Source organism: Desmodus rotundus, chromosome 5 (genome assembly GCF_022682495.2).
Source record: "Desmodus rotundus isolate HL8 chromosome 5, HLdesRot8A.1, whole genome shotgun sequence".
In the NCBI taxonomy this organism is placed as follows: domain Eukaryota; kingdom Metazoa; phylum Chordata; class Mammalia; order Chiroptera; family Phyllostomidae; genus Desmodus; species Desmodus rotundus.
In genome coordinates this window covers 120,978,601-120,995,939 of record NC_071391.1, presented here as the reverse complement: position 1 = coordinate 120,995,939, position 17,339 = coordinate 120,978,601, and the positions used below count along the sequence as shown (strand labels likewise).

Here is a 17,339-nt window from a genome sequence, read left to right as displayed (position 1 = left end):
GTTTACAATTCTTTTTGGAAAACTAAATTCTCTGAAGCAAATTTTATTACTCTTCATAAATAATAATTTAAAATGTTAAGGAAAATTAGCCACACCAAAGAGAAAAGCCAATGAAAAATGAACTATAAATGTTAGAAAGGCAACTCAGCCAAATTATTCTGACATTGCATTATAATGAGATGATCTGTTTGGAATTGAAGTAATATAAAATACAAACACATAAAATTAAGGCATTTTTATGTCAATTATTTATGGCGACCCAATAGGAGCCTACAGGACCATCTTCTTTCGTATTGCTTTACTAACTACTAATCCCTCTCTTGTCACTATAAACAAATACCTTAAATCCAAGGACCTTAACTGAGAATTTTTAATACAACTGGGGAACTGAGAAACTCCTTGAAATTTTCTTTTAAAATATCTTAATTCAGAAATATGTGGAAACGTGCGATCAACTTTCCGACTCCATATCTTCTTGGTCGTATTCACAGAACTAAACATAAGATTTGTTGGGAATTAATGATACTTAAACTTTTTTCTAAACTGTTGAGAGATAGTTTAATTCACGATGGTTTTCCAATTGTGTGTCTTTAAAATGTTGATCTGTGAGGAGCCTATGGAATTCACAGCGATGCCTATATATATTACCTACCCTTTGACTAGTATTTCCTTGTCTCACTGTTAATGTAAAATTGGGAGCCTGCTGTTTCCAATCACAGCATAGAAACAGAAATAATTTACGTAAAGGAGTTCAGTTAAAGATACTAGCAGTGTGGATATAAAACTGTGCAGATGTGGAGAGAATACTGAAAATCTCAGTTTGATTTCTGGATCAGCAACAGAGTGGATAAAAGCACAACCCCTGAAGGCAATGAACAGGTTATCAAATCTTGAGTGATTTTTCCTATGGATGACCTTTCCTATGGTTCAATTTCCTCATACATAAAATTGTGCTAATAAAAGTCAACCACTGAAGGGAAAAATGCAATGATAAAAATATTCACGCATCTGAGACAAATTAAGAAAGGAGAGTAAAGCAACAAAAGGAGGCTACATAGTATAAAATAAGATGGTAGATGGAAACCGAATATTTTGGTAATTATATAGACTTTACTGTACTAAATACTCCACTTAAAATATAAATATTTTGAGATTTCACTTAAAGTTTAAAAAATCTAACTATGAGTTGTTTACAAAAGGCACATGTAAACATACTGACATAAAACTACTAGAAGAAAGTTGAAGGAAAAATGAACACTTTACAAACTATATCCAAAAGGAACATTGTTCTGCCATGTTACCATCAAATGAGCTAAGCTTTAATGCAGGAGGATACTATGGGTAAGAAGAGGAATTCCAAATGATAAAGATTCACCAGGGAGGTATAACCATGTAAAATTTGTTTATACCCAATAAAATAGTTATAAAATGTAGAAAGCAAAAAATAATAGACCTAGGGGAAGACATAATTAACTCATTGCACAATTACTGTGGGAGCATTAAACCAGGCACTTCCAACATCTTACAGAACAAGATGGAAAAATCAACATAAGATGAGCACAAAGCACAAGAAAATAAATATTACTAGTGAATAGAGTTCCCTCAACAATTCCTGATACAACAACTAATGTTTATGAAAAAGAAGTGATTTTACCACTTACACCAGAATATCACTTCTGTTTGAGGTTATAGGAGATCAAATAGTCAAGATGCATCGTTGTCACACACTAGACATGACGCAAACTAGATACAGTGTCAGACTCGGAGCGGCTATATGTCATTCAATAAGATTAGTTGATGAGGCCTAAAAAGAACAGTCGTTTGAGACCTCCCCCTCTCTCCCCCTCTCCAGCTTTCCCACGCTCTTGTTCACTCTGCTAGCACTGTGTGCTCCACTTCCCTGCATTCCATTAGTAGCTTGACAAAGCCAGACCCATTAGCTTAGCACAACTTTTAATAAAACAACATTTATTATTGCTTCCTCCACTGCTTCTTAAGGCAAGATTACATCCATAATGGACTATTCCATTTTCTAGTTTTCAGCTTTATTAGTTTTCAGCCAAAACTCAATCAAGATGTAAGGTCAATGAACATAGAGCCAGTCTAGCCCTTGAGGAAGTGAAAGCAAAAATAAATGTGACTTTGGAAGGTTCTTATCACTGCCAGTAGAACTGTAGAAAACAAAATAGCAGCTAGATGTTTAAAGACTATTTTAACTCTAAAATAGCCTGGCTTGCTTATAATTTGGAAAAGTTAACCCAGTTGGGGCCAATGTAATTTACAAAAAGGAAGAAAACTTGATTGTTTTTCCATACATGAAAACATTAAGAAAATTAAGTTTTCCCCTTTTGTCCAAGTATTGACCATAATTATGGAGAGCAGTGATTCTTAGTTACTATAAAATATGGAAGTGCTTTTACGTGGCTCCTAAGTACATAGGCGATTATTAAATGACCATAGGAAGGCTGTGGTTTAATGAGGGTACTTTTGAAAAACCACGGGGGCGGGGAGGGAGGCCATTACTGCATAATATTGCTTCTCTTTCATCATTAACTTGAAAGCAGAGCCATAGCTGAACATGTCTAAACTAGTTCAGCCCCCATTCTATTACTAATTGCCCACAAGTTGTCCCATTACTACTGCTCTTTCGCACTAGAGAGGGAAATGCAGGTATTTGATGGAGCATCTTAAAATCAGTTTAGATTAATATTTTTCTGTAACATGGTTCAAAATGTTCTCAGCCTGTAGGAAAAACAGAACCTCCTGCTTTATGTGAGAATATTTTTAGAAGCAGAATGGAAACTGGAGAACAGAAGTGAATAAAAGATAACAAAATAAAAGAGGTGTTCTGAGTCTGAAAACATACGCTGGAAGTTTAGAGTTCAAAGAAAAATTTTTAAAAAAACCCTGAATTAAGCCTTTTGGATACCTTTGTCATATTGTTAGTGATTATCATTACTGTTTTTAAAACAATCTACTGCAGGTCTCAGTGGGGTCATCGGAGAACAGCATGCCTCCCACAATCCTTTAAATTTGCTCTGTGGGCCTAGGCTTTCCCCTGCCTCTGAATGAAAAATAAGGCAGATCATAATGGATTTTATGGTTAATAGCAAATAGTAAAAATTATCCTCCAGTCTCTTCAACTCACATAGCACACTCTCAGTTTAAGAACTAATTGCTTAGGCCTGAGTAATAGTGATAGCTTCAATCTTGCATTCAAGTTAAAACTTCTTGCTTAATATAAATGAGAATCTGGAAGATGGAGAAAAAGAGATATAGTTCCTTATCCCATTTCCACGAGATACCTTTATTTTTCCTTTTCTGTCTTGTTAATTTTAGTGCCAGGCCCCCTTTGTTTGGAGCTGTGGGAAGGAGGAGAGAGAATGGAAGCAGGAAAGTTTCTAGGGACTGGTGTCACTGTGGAGATCTGCCACCTTCTGAACTTGACAGATGCGTGAGCTGACTCTTTCTAATAAAGTCCCCATCACTTTGACCGCTCAGCTGAGGTTCCACAAGCATTGGTGAACTCATCTAAATTTTCCCTTGTGGTTCCTTTAATAGATCTAAGGATTTCTCATTATGTCTAGCTTCTTTCTGCTTAGAACGTGGATATGTTCAAAAGCACCCAGTGTGGCTTCCTTCCTTCTTTTTTTTCATGGGTACGCACCAAAGGGGATTCTCATGCATTCAGTGCCCTGAAAACCCTGAAAAACTTGTGAGTGCAAGCTAATTCTTTGACAGTAATAACCATTCCTTTTCTCCACCATCAAAGTGACTGGTTAATCATCTAGTAAACCTTTAGCTTTCTACGTTCTATATTAGTGACCAGTCCATGGTCTCCCACCTACTAGAATGGAACCACACAGGAAACTCAGAGTTTCATATGCTGGAGGTGAGGCACAGGCCCTCCCATAAACCTTCTCAGTAAATGTTGTGAAAAACAACATTCTCTCTGTTAGAATTACATTACCACCTCAAGCCCACTTATTTTCTCAACTGGGATGAAGGGTTTAAACCTCATAACTGGTTGATAGATGCTTCTGGAACCATGAACTACACTTCTATTTGGAATGTAGTACAAACTACCCATGGTACTTCAACTACAACTTTTATTTTACATTGTGCTACGTTATTATTGATGTTACCAAAGTTCAACTGGTTGCATTTGAGAGAGAATCATCGAACAAACTTAGTAGATTAACCTTAGTGTTGGCTAGAAATCCAGTGAACAAAGTTTTTTCAGGTGCTGTGGGTATTCAAGATGAATTTGTATAATGATCAGTGCATAATATTATATCCTGTTGCCAAATACAATTTTGCTCTTCAGATGTCATGAGCTCCAAAGTATCACACTCTAATAGAGTCCTTGAATAACACTGTGCTCAGAAACGCCGTACACATTCACTGATGTGTTTTCCAGAAAGGCTGGGTGGAAAGCTGTCCAGATCATTCTTCGAGTCACAAGAGAAACTAGTAAAGAGAACTGTTGACAGTAAAGACTGCAGGGCTAAGTCCAAGAAACCTGGATTTTCCACTTCATGAAAGTGTTATCTCACAGGAGATATTTAATTCCCTTGAATTTCATTTTTCTTATTTTCCAGAATGTTGAATAATCCTACATAGCATGCTTCACAGATGATAAAATATGCACTATGCATAAAAGTGCTTTAAAATTTTAATAAAATATTACGTTACTTTAGTAATTGTTATCACTGTTCTTTGGACTTTATTTAAATCCTAATTATCCAGATTTCACCAAATTTGTAACTTATGACTAGTTGCAACTATATGATGACTAATTTTTCCAAAAAAAGAGAAGTCCTATTAGAGATTGGGAAAGGTAGTGTGAAAGATCAGAACCAGCTAGTTTGACATTGTATACATTGTAGATTTGGCTAATAATATTATTTTTGAAAGATCTATTAAAATTTGTCATTCCAATTCTTTACAAGTTGTCATGGCCAAAGTTACTCATCTGTAGCAGGAGATTCAAATGTAATTTTCCATGAGTAAAGGGACTACTAGATGCACAGGCAACTCATAATATATCTATTTTGACAGGAAATTCAATGTATCAAAAGAATGATTTTGGCCTAATCGAAAACAAGTGCTAGAAAAAGTAAAAAATCAACAGCACTCAGTAAAGCAGTAATGTTAGTATGTTCCCTCTAGTTTTCAATGTCTGTATTGAAAACAGCTGTAACATTAGAAAAGAATCCAACCCCAAATGTACATGTGCCAAAACCTCAAAACCACCAAAGGTATAAAACCACGTCCTCCTTAATTGAGGCTGGATGAAGAACGATAGTAAAATATTGCTTGTGGTTTTATCATGGAGCTTTCCTCGAGCCAGGAGAAAACACAACCCCAGATGTTCAGATGGCACGCACATTTTCTCCTCTAATGTTCTCATGTGGCCTCCTAGTTAATAGTCTATAGCAGCTCTGAATACAAAAAGGATAACATTTTATTTTGGAGACTATTTCCAAAGATGAATATTTGGACATGTAAATCACACTTTTCTCACTTAAACTTTGAATCTCATAGGAGTAAAGTGACGTGGCTTCCTCAAACCATGAAATGAAACTAATTCTTAAATCATAGCAACTTGCTGTCTGGCTAAGGAAGCACCACTTGAATAGTTGTTTATCACCACCTTTAGCTAAGGGGTGGTCTGATTAAGATCTAATTAAGACTAATTTATTTCACTAGAGATATTTAAATCAAAGGACTTCATCTCATATCGTCTCTTTCTTATGCTAGATATGTCATCTTCATGGATTCAACTTCATGGAATTCCGTACTAGCCTTTACTTCCAAATGATCGGAGTTGAAGAGGAGCCAGGTTTCAGGTATGGCTATTTTAAATTACCAAGTGTGGTAAACTATAAATTTTTTTTTTTACGAATATTCTGACTGCTATCCTTGTGTATAGTCAACTTACTACCTTTTTTATTCATTATAGGCTTGGCATCATAAAAGCACAGACATTGTCAAAAATTATTAAGTTTAACGTGACGTATTACTTTTTATGAAGATACTATTTTTTTCCTCTAGGATTTTCTCCTCACTGGGATCTAGGTTGACAGTAAGGAACAGAGTTAAAGAGGCCTGAATTTTCTACTGTTTTCAGCCATCAGGAAGTAGCAGTGTCTAAAATATCCCACGAGGATCAGGATCTGTTTATAATTGTGTGTGTGTGTTGTTGTCTCAAAGAAAATTATTTTCTCGGGCACATATCCAATCAAACTTGATTCTACTAGGAAATTCTGTATTTTTAGATAGCATTTTTGTTTTGTTTTGTTTTAGCAAGGTGGCACTCTCAAGGGACCATCATTATGCCCTGGAGAAAATTTAACTACCATTCTTTTTTGTTTATTTATTTTACCCAGAGTTACCACAAGGAAAACAACAACAAAAAAAACCCTTTAATATAATAGTTGTATTATTATGGCAGCTATAAAAAGTTATGACAAACTTAGTGATTACACAATATAAGTGTATCCTCTTATAGTTCTGAAATTCAGAAGTCTGAAATAGGTCTTGTGGGCTAAAATCAGGTATGTGCTGAGCTGTGCTCCTCTCTAGAAGTTCCAAGGAAGCATCTCTTTCCCTGCCTTTTCCAGACTCTAGAGTTGCTTGCATGCCTTGGCTCATAGCCCCTTTCTTCATCTTCAAAGCCCACATCTTCTAATATCTCTGACACTCTTCTACTCCCCTCTTTCACTTACTAAGGACCCTTGTATTTAGAGCGGCCCACCCAGATAACCCAGTATAATTTGCTCAGGTTAAAGTCATCTGACCAGCAACTTTAATTCCATCTGTAAATGTAATTCTCACTTGATGAGCAATATAACACATGTAAGAGTTCCAGGGATTAGGATATGGGCATCTCCAGGGGTGAGTGGAGACTTTATTCCGCCTACCGCAATAGTCAATCCAGAAAACATTCCTAGTATTGTTACCTTCAAAGACCAGCCTCACCCCTGAATTCTCTCATGCTTATATCCATTGACTTCCTTATCTTAACACCTAGCGGGAATTTGGGGTGGGATTTTCTATTTCATATGTGGCTCCCTATTTCAAATGTACAGATTTTTTGGTACCATAATATATAAATGATTACTATTTCTGAATTTATTGGGACTAGCCAATAGGGATTAAATAAATAGAATATGTGTGTCCTTTATATTTTGTTTATTTGATGTATCTGTTAAAAATATTATTGTTGTAAGCTCAATATCTCTTTGGCAACTCATGGTGCTACGTGCCAAAGGAGCTATCCTATGGCAGGCTACCTATATCTGAGGGACCCTCAGAAGTGACATAACATGTAGCCTCGAAATGTAGACAACAGTTAATTTTTCGAAATGCTTTCTGTGCTATCTTTAAGTTGGTAAATCAACATGCCTTGAGTGTTCACTGTCTGCTGTGTGCTTCTTGAGCAATTTATCCTTTATCTCTGAACCACCTTTGATAGATGATTTGACTGAGGCTCAGAGACAGAAAGCTGGAACAAGATCACAGAGACAGAATTCGGTAGGGTTGAGATTCTAATTTGGTTCTGCCTTTGATAATGACTTAACTGATAATACACTGTAGCAACAATGAAGAAAGGGGGTTTAAAGAATAATTGTAGTTCTGGGGAAGAGTAAAAATAGGAAATAGCAACGTCATGTTAATAAGGGCGATGCAAGTTTTAAGGATTGGGTGTCCAACCTTGCATTTGTGGAAGAGACGGGAAGAACAAAGGATTGCAAGAAAACCATTGAATTGGTCTTACCAACCTACAAAAGAGGAGCATTGCCGTGATGATGGCTCAGAGGGAAAATGTAGAAAGAGATAAAAAATTCAATGTGAAAATCAAAACCCTAAAGGAAAAAAAGAATGGTCATCAAGTAAAAAAAATGGAAGAAAATATCTGTTGATGTTGTACAAAGAAATGAGCATGGAGTTAACCAATTATGGGATTGAACCTCAATTCTACTATTTAGTAGCCATAACTGTAGCCACTTAATTAGCTTGTGTGGGCAGTAGCTCCCCATTGGAAAGCCAAGGGCAACAAGTCACTGTTGTTACAAGGATAATGTGCAAAATTTTTAGATATCATTAGCTCTAGAGGATTTAAATAGTGAATGAAAATGGGTTTGCTTGAAGACAAAAGAGCACAGAGAGACAGAGAAATAATAGGGAAGAATGTTAGTTTTGAAGAGTTTGGGAAAGAATGGAAGCTAGAGAATAGATGGAAGGACTAACATTCCAGCAAGATATCTACACTGTATGTCTCTTCTTAAGTAAACCCATGAAAGCAGTTTGTCTTGTGAGACTGAGATAGCATGAAAAGAGGCCAAAGTAGGGGAAAACATGTTGCTTTTGGCTGAGTCTTCCTTCATTACCCCGAGTCTCTATTGCTCTGTATCTGTCTAGTCACTTTTGACAGTCCTACCAAGAAGAATACAAGATGTTAGAAATGCTTCTTGTGTAGCAACACTAGGTTTCTGTAGCTTTATTTGCTTCCTAGACTTGCGTATGTAAAGGTGGTCCTGTTATCTGCAGTGGTGAAGACTGAACTTGGTGGTTTTCCCTATGGTGGTGACAGTCTGCCAGGAGACGTGCAGTCCTCTGGGCTCCTGTGTAACTGTGCTCCCACTTGCGTGAAGATGCCGCTGCCACCGTTGTAGCCTATCTCAAAAGGAAGGTGCTGTGGTCAAGTCAGTATTCTGGCTGTGGTCAGGGCAAGCTATGCAGTTATTTTTTTATTCCCCATGAGAAATTACTACAACCCAGAAATCAACATAACTATTATATACCCATATTTAGCTTCAGGTAAGACACCGTTTGAAATTAGCACTAGGAGAACTTTACCACTGCTGTTGACATTGTATGTTTCCTTTTATCAGACAAGGACAAAAATAGAGCATGTCATGTTGCTTTTTCTTTTTGTTTTTTTTCTTATAGAAAATCCATAACAAAGCAGAATAGTTAAGTGCAGTAACTGTGTTATTTTGGGTTCTTTGAAGGATTTTGCTTATAAAATTCATATGATAATGGTAAGTGAAAAGATAACGTGCAGTTACACGTACAACATAATTATCACTAAGAGATGCTTAGAAAAGAACTATAAAGAATCAGCAAAATGTTAACAGGAGTTGTGCTTGAATGGGATACTATGACTTTCTTCTTTTTACTTTTATTCAGTAATTTGATTCTTTTTAATATAAAATATCACTGAAAGGATTAATTTTATATGACTTCAAATTTCTCTTATAGCATAATTTACACATTTCCTTCATTTATTTTGTTATTGTTTGGTTTTTGTCTTTGCCTTCTCAAATGATCATTCTTTGGAAACTGGTATAAACTACAGTAATGTACATTTAATAAACCCAAAATGTTTTATTATGTAAATACTTCTATATAAATCAAAGACACACCATTTACTTTTATTTTAGTGTTTTTTTCCCTTAAGTTGGTTATAATTTTGAAGGATCTGTCACATTGTGTTTGAGGACTCTGAGTAGGAGAATGAGGAGGCAAGTGAAGAGGCAGAGGTCAAGTGAAAAAAATCCAGCTGGAGAACACTTATCAAGTACTAGATAGCTCAGCCTGAGGTGTTTGTTCTACTCACAAATGTTGCTTAAAAAACAGAAGTGTGGCTGCAGGGCAGCCTCATGGGCAATTGGAGTATTGCCATTTAAGTGTTGCGACTTTAGGGCAGGGGGAGGGTCCTTTCTGTCTTAACTTACTTAGCTTCTCTCAGGGCTTCCTCTTCCCATTGAGACAGGTGCATGCGGGGTGTGTGTGTGTGTGTGTGTGTGTGTAAGAAATAGGAGAGGGGAAGAGAGGAGAGGAGAGAAACGGGAGAAGAGTTAGTCTTCTAGCCTAGCACTTAGTGAAATAATGGAGTCATATAATCATTGGAAGGATAAAAGGTAGGCGATGTTACCCTGAAGATCATAAAAATGGCTTTCTTTGGCTTCCTCCTTCTATAGCTTAAAGTAAAAGATTTGTCAGTGTTCTAGGAATTGATTTAGATGCAATAGAATACATGCAACTTAGTAAATAGTTGAGTGGGTATATGGTAAACATTCTTGATGGGATGAGTCATGTTGGATTTGCATGTGAGTATGAAAGTCTTGGCATTGAATATAGGGATGAATTTTGTCTTACAATATATTGCACATTATTTCCCATTTGCTGTTATTGGTAGATTAAAGAGCATTACATCATTACCCTTGTTCAAGGTGATACAAATATTGACTGGGAAAGTGTTCATATATTTCTGTATGAGATTTACTTTTTGGTTTCCATTAAAATCTGTCATCAGTTGATCTTCTGGTCAGTCAGTTGCTAATATTTCTGTACAACCATTGGCCCCATCAGCACTTTGTAGCTCTCACAGCATTACTGAGCTCCTACCTACTGTGTTTACAGTATTTTACTAGAAGGCTATTTATGTGGCACGTGTGAACATTGCTTTAGATATGCTATGCAGCATAGTCAGAGGAAGTCCTCAAAGGAACTCTGACTCCCATGTGGAAGAATAGTTTTTAGCCATGTATTTGAACACCACCTCTCCTTCCTACCAAAGTATTATTATTTAGGTTCGCAGGCCACCTTCTTATTTATCTCTATTTAGTTGTTTAGACAAGTGTAAATTTTTCCATATTTATATGATGTCTCCAGCAATGTGGATATTTTATATTGTCAAAAAGCCCTTTTAAGGCCTGTCAACAAAGATCTGGAAAACAATCTATTCTCTGGATAATGGAATTGTCTTTGAACTGGAATCGTTTGCCTAGGTTCCCTCACGATGAGGATTAAAATGCCGCATTGAATACAGCCATCATCTTTGGCCATTCATATCTCCAGAGTGTGCCCGCCATTCATCTACCGAGAGCAAAATCTCGCAATAAGCTTTCTTAGCTCTTTAATATAATTTTTCACCAAAATATTTGTTTAAAAAAGTAGCGTTCGGGGCTGAATGACCTCAACAATATTCTTGGTTATGAAAAGCACAAGGAAAAACACAAATATCAAGAACATAAGAAATCTTGCATTTAAACCCTTATAGTTTACAGAACTGGTTGAGAAAGATCATTAAATTTTATTCTAATTGTCCTCATGGAATTAAATGGAGATACTGTAACTTTCATGCTTAGATCAAGAAATTTGTACATGTGCCCTGAAATGTTTAAAGTACTCTGCAAACATAGAATATTCACTTTATAAAGTATCATCTGAAATAATAATCATTGGCAGTTTTAAGAATATGAAACTCATGCAGAGTTCCCCTTACATTTAAAAATATATGCCTTGCTCACTCTCTGCTGGTCCCTCAAAAACGCCATTGCCCCCCTACAAAGATACTGTTTTGAAGCACATTCCCAATTAAGGGAAACAGGATGCTCAGAGATGTAAGGCTGGATAAAGGTTTAGGGACAGTTATATAAAAGTTTTAAAAATCTGAATCATTAAACTTTTGAATTTTCAACTGTAAAATGTTGTTTAATTACTATTGGCTATATTGGCTCTTCGTTGATAACATGCTGCACAGCCCTATAAGAGAAGGCATGCTTTAAAATTGTTGATGCTGCTCGAGGCCGAGAAATAATATACATTACCTCTTGGATTACAAAAGGTACAAGTCTAAGTAGAATTAACCCTTCTATTTTTTAATTTAAAAAAACAAAATAAATAAAATCTATCTCTCCTGAAAACTATTTTTTTTGAGTTAAAAATGTTGCTTATTGCAGAACAATGCTGTAATGAACAAGTCTTGCTTGAAAATTCAAATTCGGCATCCTTGGAAACTAAAATCAATGCCGTGTACTTTTGGTACTTGACTAAGTTCTGTATTATTTGGGTGTCTTGTTCTGTTACCTGATTCTTTACTGATACTGTAGTTATGCGTTGCTGTACCTATGCCTGCTTTGAATTTTCCCATTTCAGGATGAAAGATTGTATGGATGGAGCGTGGAGGAATTTTTGTTGTTAAAGTAACCAATTTCTTTGCACATGGTGCTGTTGTAAGACAATAGATCGCAATGGTAGTGAAATCACTAACGTGTATATTGCAGATATTCCTAGAATGTCCTAGGTACATTTATAGCCATGCTTCATCAGCTCAATATAATCCAGTGACTGGTTCTAGAAATAGAGTCAGAATGAAGTGTTTCAAACTTGTTTTTTGAAAGTAGCCTAAAATGTATAGCTTCCAATACCATAAATAGTAGAAATACATTTGACTTATGGGAATAGGCATGAATGATTACTACCAATAGAACAACTACTTAAAAAAATCATCTGTTCTAACTAACACACAAATTGAGCAAAGTTTTGACTGTGAATTTCTTCTAGTGTCAGTGGTCAGTCACCACTGTCTGTGATTGCACAGCTGTATCTTGTAGAATAAAAATAAGTTTATTGGGCTCATCAGTGGCTAAAATGAAGGGGAACAAACAGGCTGGAGAAGCATGGGAATTTATTAGCACAAGGTCCCACAAAGTCTTCGAACACAATAAGAATTAGTATATAAATACAAAAAGCTAAAACTTTGGTTATTTTAAACTCTATAGCTCTGTACTGTTTTTATAATTTGATATCCAAGTGTTAAAATTTAAAATCACAAATATATACAACCTACCTGGTATATAAAATGGAAATGCTGTTAAAGGACATGAATTGGCAGCTTATTTACAAGCTATTAAGTTCAGCCAATAGAACAACAAGCATTTTGTGAGCATCAGCAGGTCACAGAGCAGTATATTCAATGCTAGGAGTTGTATGTAATTTCACACAGTCCAAGAGAAAGCTTTCTCTAGTGTTTCCCGGCAATGGAAGATAACCATGCAGTTATCTTACATACTCTGAGTTTCTTCTCAGTCTAACTCCCAAGAAACAAAAATCCACTGACCTGATCAGTTAATCTTGTATATACTACAAAACTAGTGTTAAATTGAGAGTCCAAGATTATTTGAGATTTTAAAAATTAAATTGTAAGATTTAGAGAAGTATCTAATATGCAATTAATATTATACACACATATAGACACATTTTGAATTGCATGGGGAATATTGATGTATGTTTAGAATTATATTCCCCATCAATTGGATAAACTTATTAGACTATAGGAGTTCCTCAGACTGTTCTGATTTGCCCTTCCTCTGACCTCCAACAACCCCGCATCCCATTTCCTTTCTTGTTCTCAGAGCGATCACTGCTCTCTCCTCTTTCACAGTTCCCACAGGACACCTCTCTTGTCCTAATCTACCAGATTTCTCCCACTGAGCCACTCACTCACCTATCAGCGAGGAAGTGCTCCGTGTGGCTCAGGATATTTCCACTTTTATGTTGCCTTAGGGAGAGTGATGAAGGTGACATAAATCAAAACAGCCTTAACCTTCTTTTTACACACTAAGCAAACTGAATGAGAAAAATACAATACCGTGATTATTTTAATAAGCTTTAATTTAAAATTTGAAAACTGAGAATTCTGTACAATTCTGTGAGTAAATGAATGCCTGTGAGCAGGAACTCTCAATCCAAACCTCAAAAGTATCTAATCCCCAACCTCAATCCTCCCAAAATAAGTGAATTGCTGATAAATTGTGCATTGTTTTTTGTTTTGTTTTGCTTTTTTGACTGCTGAAGTGTTTGAATACAGAGAGGATGACCTTATTTATAAGTGGTTGTCCAAAATACCTACTTAATTGCTACTTTATGCTTTCCCCCCCAAATAATTCATCATCGCTGTCTCTGAAAAAAATATATCTTGACTCAAAAATCATAAACAACAGCAACAAAAACCTCTCAAGTTTCTACAGAGATTAGTGTATCTGGTAGCACTCCATTCTCTGGGGTTTTTAAATATTACTTTAAAAAAGGTCCTGACACAACCTGTATCTCTGTCACTCAAGCCTCTTATGGCAAAGAGTAGAAGGAAAATAATATTTTACCTGCTTCCTAAAGGGAACTACAGGTGGTTCTTTGACATTGTGTTCTCTTAAAGTTTAAATTGAGATATTGAAAAACAATCAGTGTATCACTATGCTAGTCCTGTCATTAAGATTATTATAGCCCCGGCTGGGTAGCTCTGTTGGTTAGAACATTGTCCTGATACGCTAAAGTTGTGGGTTTGAGCCCCAGTCAAGGCACATACAAGAATCAACCAATGAGTGCATAGATAAGTGGAACAACAAACTGATATTGTTGTCAATTAAAAAAAGTAAAAAAAGAAGTCAATTAAAAAAAAAGCTTATTACAGTTTTTGTCAGTGTTCTGGTTACAGAGTTCCACAGGTTTTGAATGATGTTCCCTATAAATGCTTTGCTTTTTCTGAACTGAAGCTTCTTCAGAAATGCATAGATAGCACTGGGACAGAGATGCTCAGTTTTTCTGAACTGTGCTTGCTTTGATTACTTAGGAGAGAAGCCCTGAGGCTTGGAGGGGTTGTTTGCACTCCAAATACAGTCGTAAATTCGGGGGGCACACTTTAATAATGTTTGGTTCTACTCAGTGAGAGATTTACAGTGGCAACAAGATAGCTAACTATGTTTTACATCATTCTGTTCTTTTCAAATTGGAATGTGTGGCCTTATTAGAGAAAGGATTTTTTTTTTTTAGTTAAAACATCTTGTTTCTGAGTATTGGAATGGTGAGCAAGGCCTCATCAATTAAATATTTCATATTTCTTTTTTTCCTCTAAGCGTTGCCCAAATGTGAAATTTAAAAGAATTCACAGAATATAAATTCTGAGCATAAAATTTGGCTGAAAAACAGGACTGATTCTGTTAAAACCACTCATGTTATTTCATTGGAACACATTTTCTTAAGATGAACAGACAAAAGAAGAAAATGAAGTTAGTAATTACTCCTTAAATTAGGTTTGTGGTGACCTTGTACACATTCCCCTATAATTCTGCGTAAAAAAACATTTCTCACAGCCCAGAGTATGCGGCAATAATTACAGAAGTAATTCTGGAAGAAAAAAAATATACAACCTCAATTGTTGACTCAGCTGTTTTTCTGAAATGAATCGGAAATTGAGTGCTCCAGACCTCTCTTAAGAAAAGCTTGAAAGTTAATGGAGGTTGATAGTCAAAAATACAAACTCAGAGAGGAGGCTTTCTGAAATAGTAAACCTATCCTGCTCAGAAATGCACATTTGAAGAAGAAAATTAATCAATCGCATTAATAACTACAAACATGCCTTTTTTTTTCTTTTAATCTAACAATGATAGGCCTGCTCATAGGTGGAGGATTCTTTATGTTAGTATATAGGCTTATGTCAACCCGTTAAGGCAACAATGATGCTGTGATTCTTGAGACCGGTAAATTCTGAAGCAGTCATGTTTTGGAAATCTGGATAAATTGAGAAATAGGGGAGTACTGTGGTTAAGCAGAGGGTCTCCAATCAGGCAAACTGAAGTTAGAATTCTGGCTGTGTTGTTTCTTGGGTGACCTGGGACATGTATACTCCCTTAGCCTCAATTTCTGGTTATAATAAAGTATGAAAATCATGGTTGTGTTTTAATATTGAATTCATAATGCCAATTTATTGCATTCAATAAAGACACTCCTGCTCTGGAAATTTGAGATCTGGTTAGAAATCAGGGTAACCTAGTAACTGGAGGTAGCCAGATAACATTGATAAGTTAAGTTGCATCTTGTTTTTCATCACCGTAGACCCCTCTGAGATAATAGGCACTCTCAATCCCAGGCCCAAGAATGGTAACCAGGTCTTGTTCACAAGGAATGAACTTGTCTCTTGTCAAGGGAATGAATTACCACTCTTAGGTTCCTGGGTTGGAAGGGAACCATTGGCAGTCAGTGTTGGGTTGACCTGAAGTCTTACCTTAAACATTTTATTTCAATGCTCATGAAGTTGAAAGGAAAGGAGTATGGGTGGGACTTTTTTTTAGTTGTGGGAACGAAGAACTAAACACTTAGAAGGGACCAGAAGCAAGGAGGAAGTGGTGGAGCCCAGGTACCAGGGGTTCATATTCCTGGGCCACATCTTGAGAAGTATTTTACCGTGCGTGGGTCCACTTCCCAGATAGGGGGTAAATGGATGTATGGGAAGACTGCTAGATCCATGGAAATTTCCAAAAACTGGGGCTGGATCTGAGAAGAACCTAACCCCTTCCACCCAGACAAAGCTCCTTAGAGCACTGTGAGAATTGTCTCCGTCTTCAGTTACCAATCATGGTGGAAGGCGCCTAAGAAACTTGTTCTGTGAATTGTAGTCTCCATGCAAATGGCTTCAGTCTGTGGGTGCCATATTACTTGGCTCCTCAGTGAGGACACCTTGCTGAAACCCCTGCCCCCATTAAGGTTACCTTTGGACCCCTAGGGGAGGAGAGGGGAATTCCTGCATTTCCATCTCTTAAGGTCAGTGTGGGAGTGCATTAGGTGATACCAAACTGGGAAGAAAAGAGAGCAGACATTATCATTATAATCAATTTAATATATTTTTAAATCAAGACCACTTTGATCTTCTAATCCTGGGTGAGGAGAGTTTGATTAAAAGGCTTTTACAATTGAACTCTCAGGAAGAGATCAGCTCTACAATTTTTGAAAATGAAAAATTGTTTTTTATGGAAATCTATTAAACATTTTCCAACCTTCATAGAAGGTAACTCAGTGTAACTGTTGTTAATTGTGCTGCTTCTTTGCACCCAGGATTCACCAGATAAGTGGTGGTTTCCTTAAAAACCCATTAAGTAAGGAAGCCTTGAACATATGTGGGAAATGAAAATATTTTCCGAGTGAAAAGATGGGAGTGGGCCCTATGGAGAAGTTAGTTAGGGACGGATCACCAACTATCTCCCTCTTTTAAAATTTAAAATGTTTTCTTTCTTTCTTTCTTTCTTTTCGGTACATTGATTCTTTCCATGGCACGTAATCTATTTTAAAAAGAGCTTTTAGAAATCACTCTTTTAACAGGTACTGCTAAGATCTTTACATCGAGATTGATTAGCAGACCAACAGAGCTGGGAGAAATTTAGCTGTGATTGCTTTAGAAATGGTGAACAGCAGAAAACAATGCTCCTACTAGAAGTTAGAAATCTTGCCCTGTTCAGTAATTTTAGCAAAATGCAGATTTGAAACAGAAACCTCCCAAGAAGTTGAGCTTGTGAGTTTTCCAGAGACTTGTGCCAATCCTTTACCAAAGTCAGGGTTTTGTATTCATGTAAGAGTTATTATGTATGGCTTCATTCTGAGAGGGAAGTGTAAGGAATTATTTCCATTTTACAAATCAGTTACAGCGTACCAAAAGCAATGAGCAATGTTGCACATTTCAGCTTCTGTCATGATGTGTTATGTAAGCAAATAGG

The 17,339-nt window shown here is 36.4% G+C and overlaps 1 long non-coding RNA gene across 2 annotated transcripts in view; it reads left to right on the top strand.

Annotated features, from left to right (window-relative positions):
• The window catches only part of LOC123478956 (uncharacterized), a 554,890-nt gene that overhangs the window by 489,436 nt on the left and 48,115 nt on the right, over window positions 1-17,339 (top strand). For both annotated transcript variants that reach the window (XR_008427024.1, XR_006654396.2), the window contains one exon: window positions 5,764-5,852. This is a non-coding gene — a long non-coding RNA (uncharacterized lncRNA). The remainder of the gene's footprint in view (window positions 1-5,763; window positions 5,853-17,339) is intronic.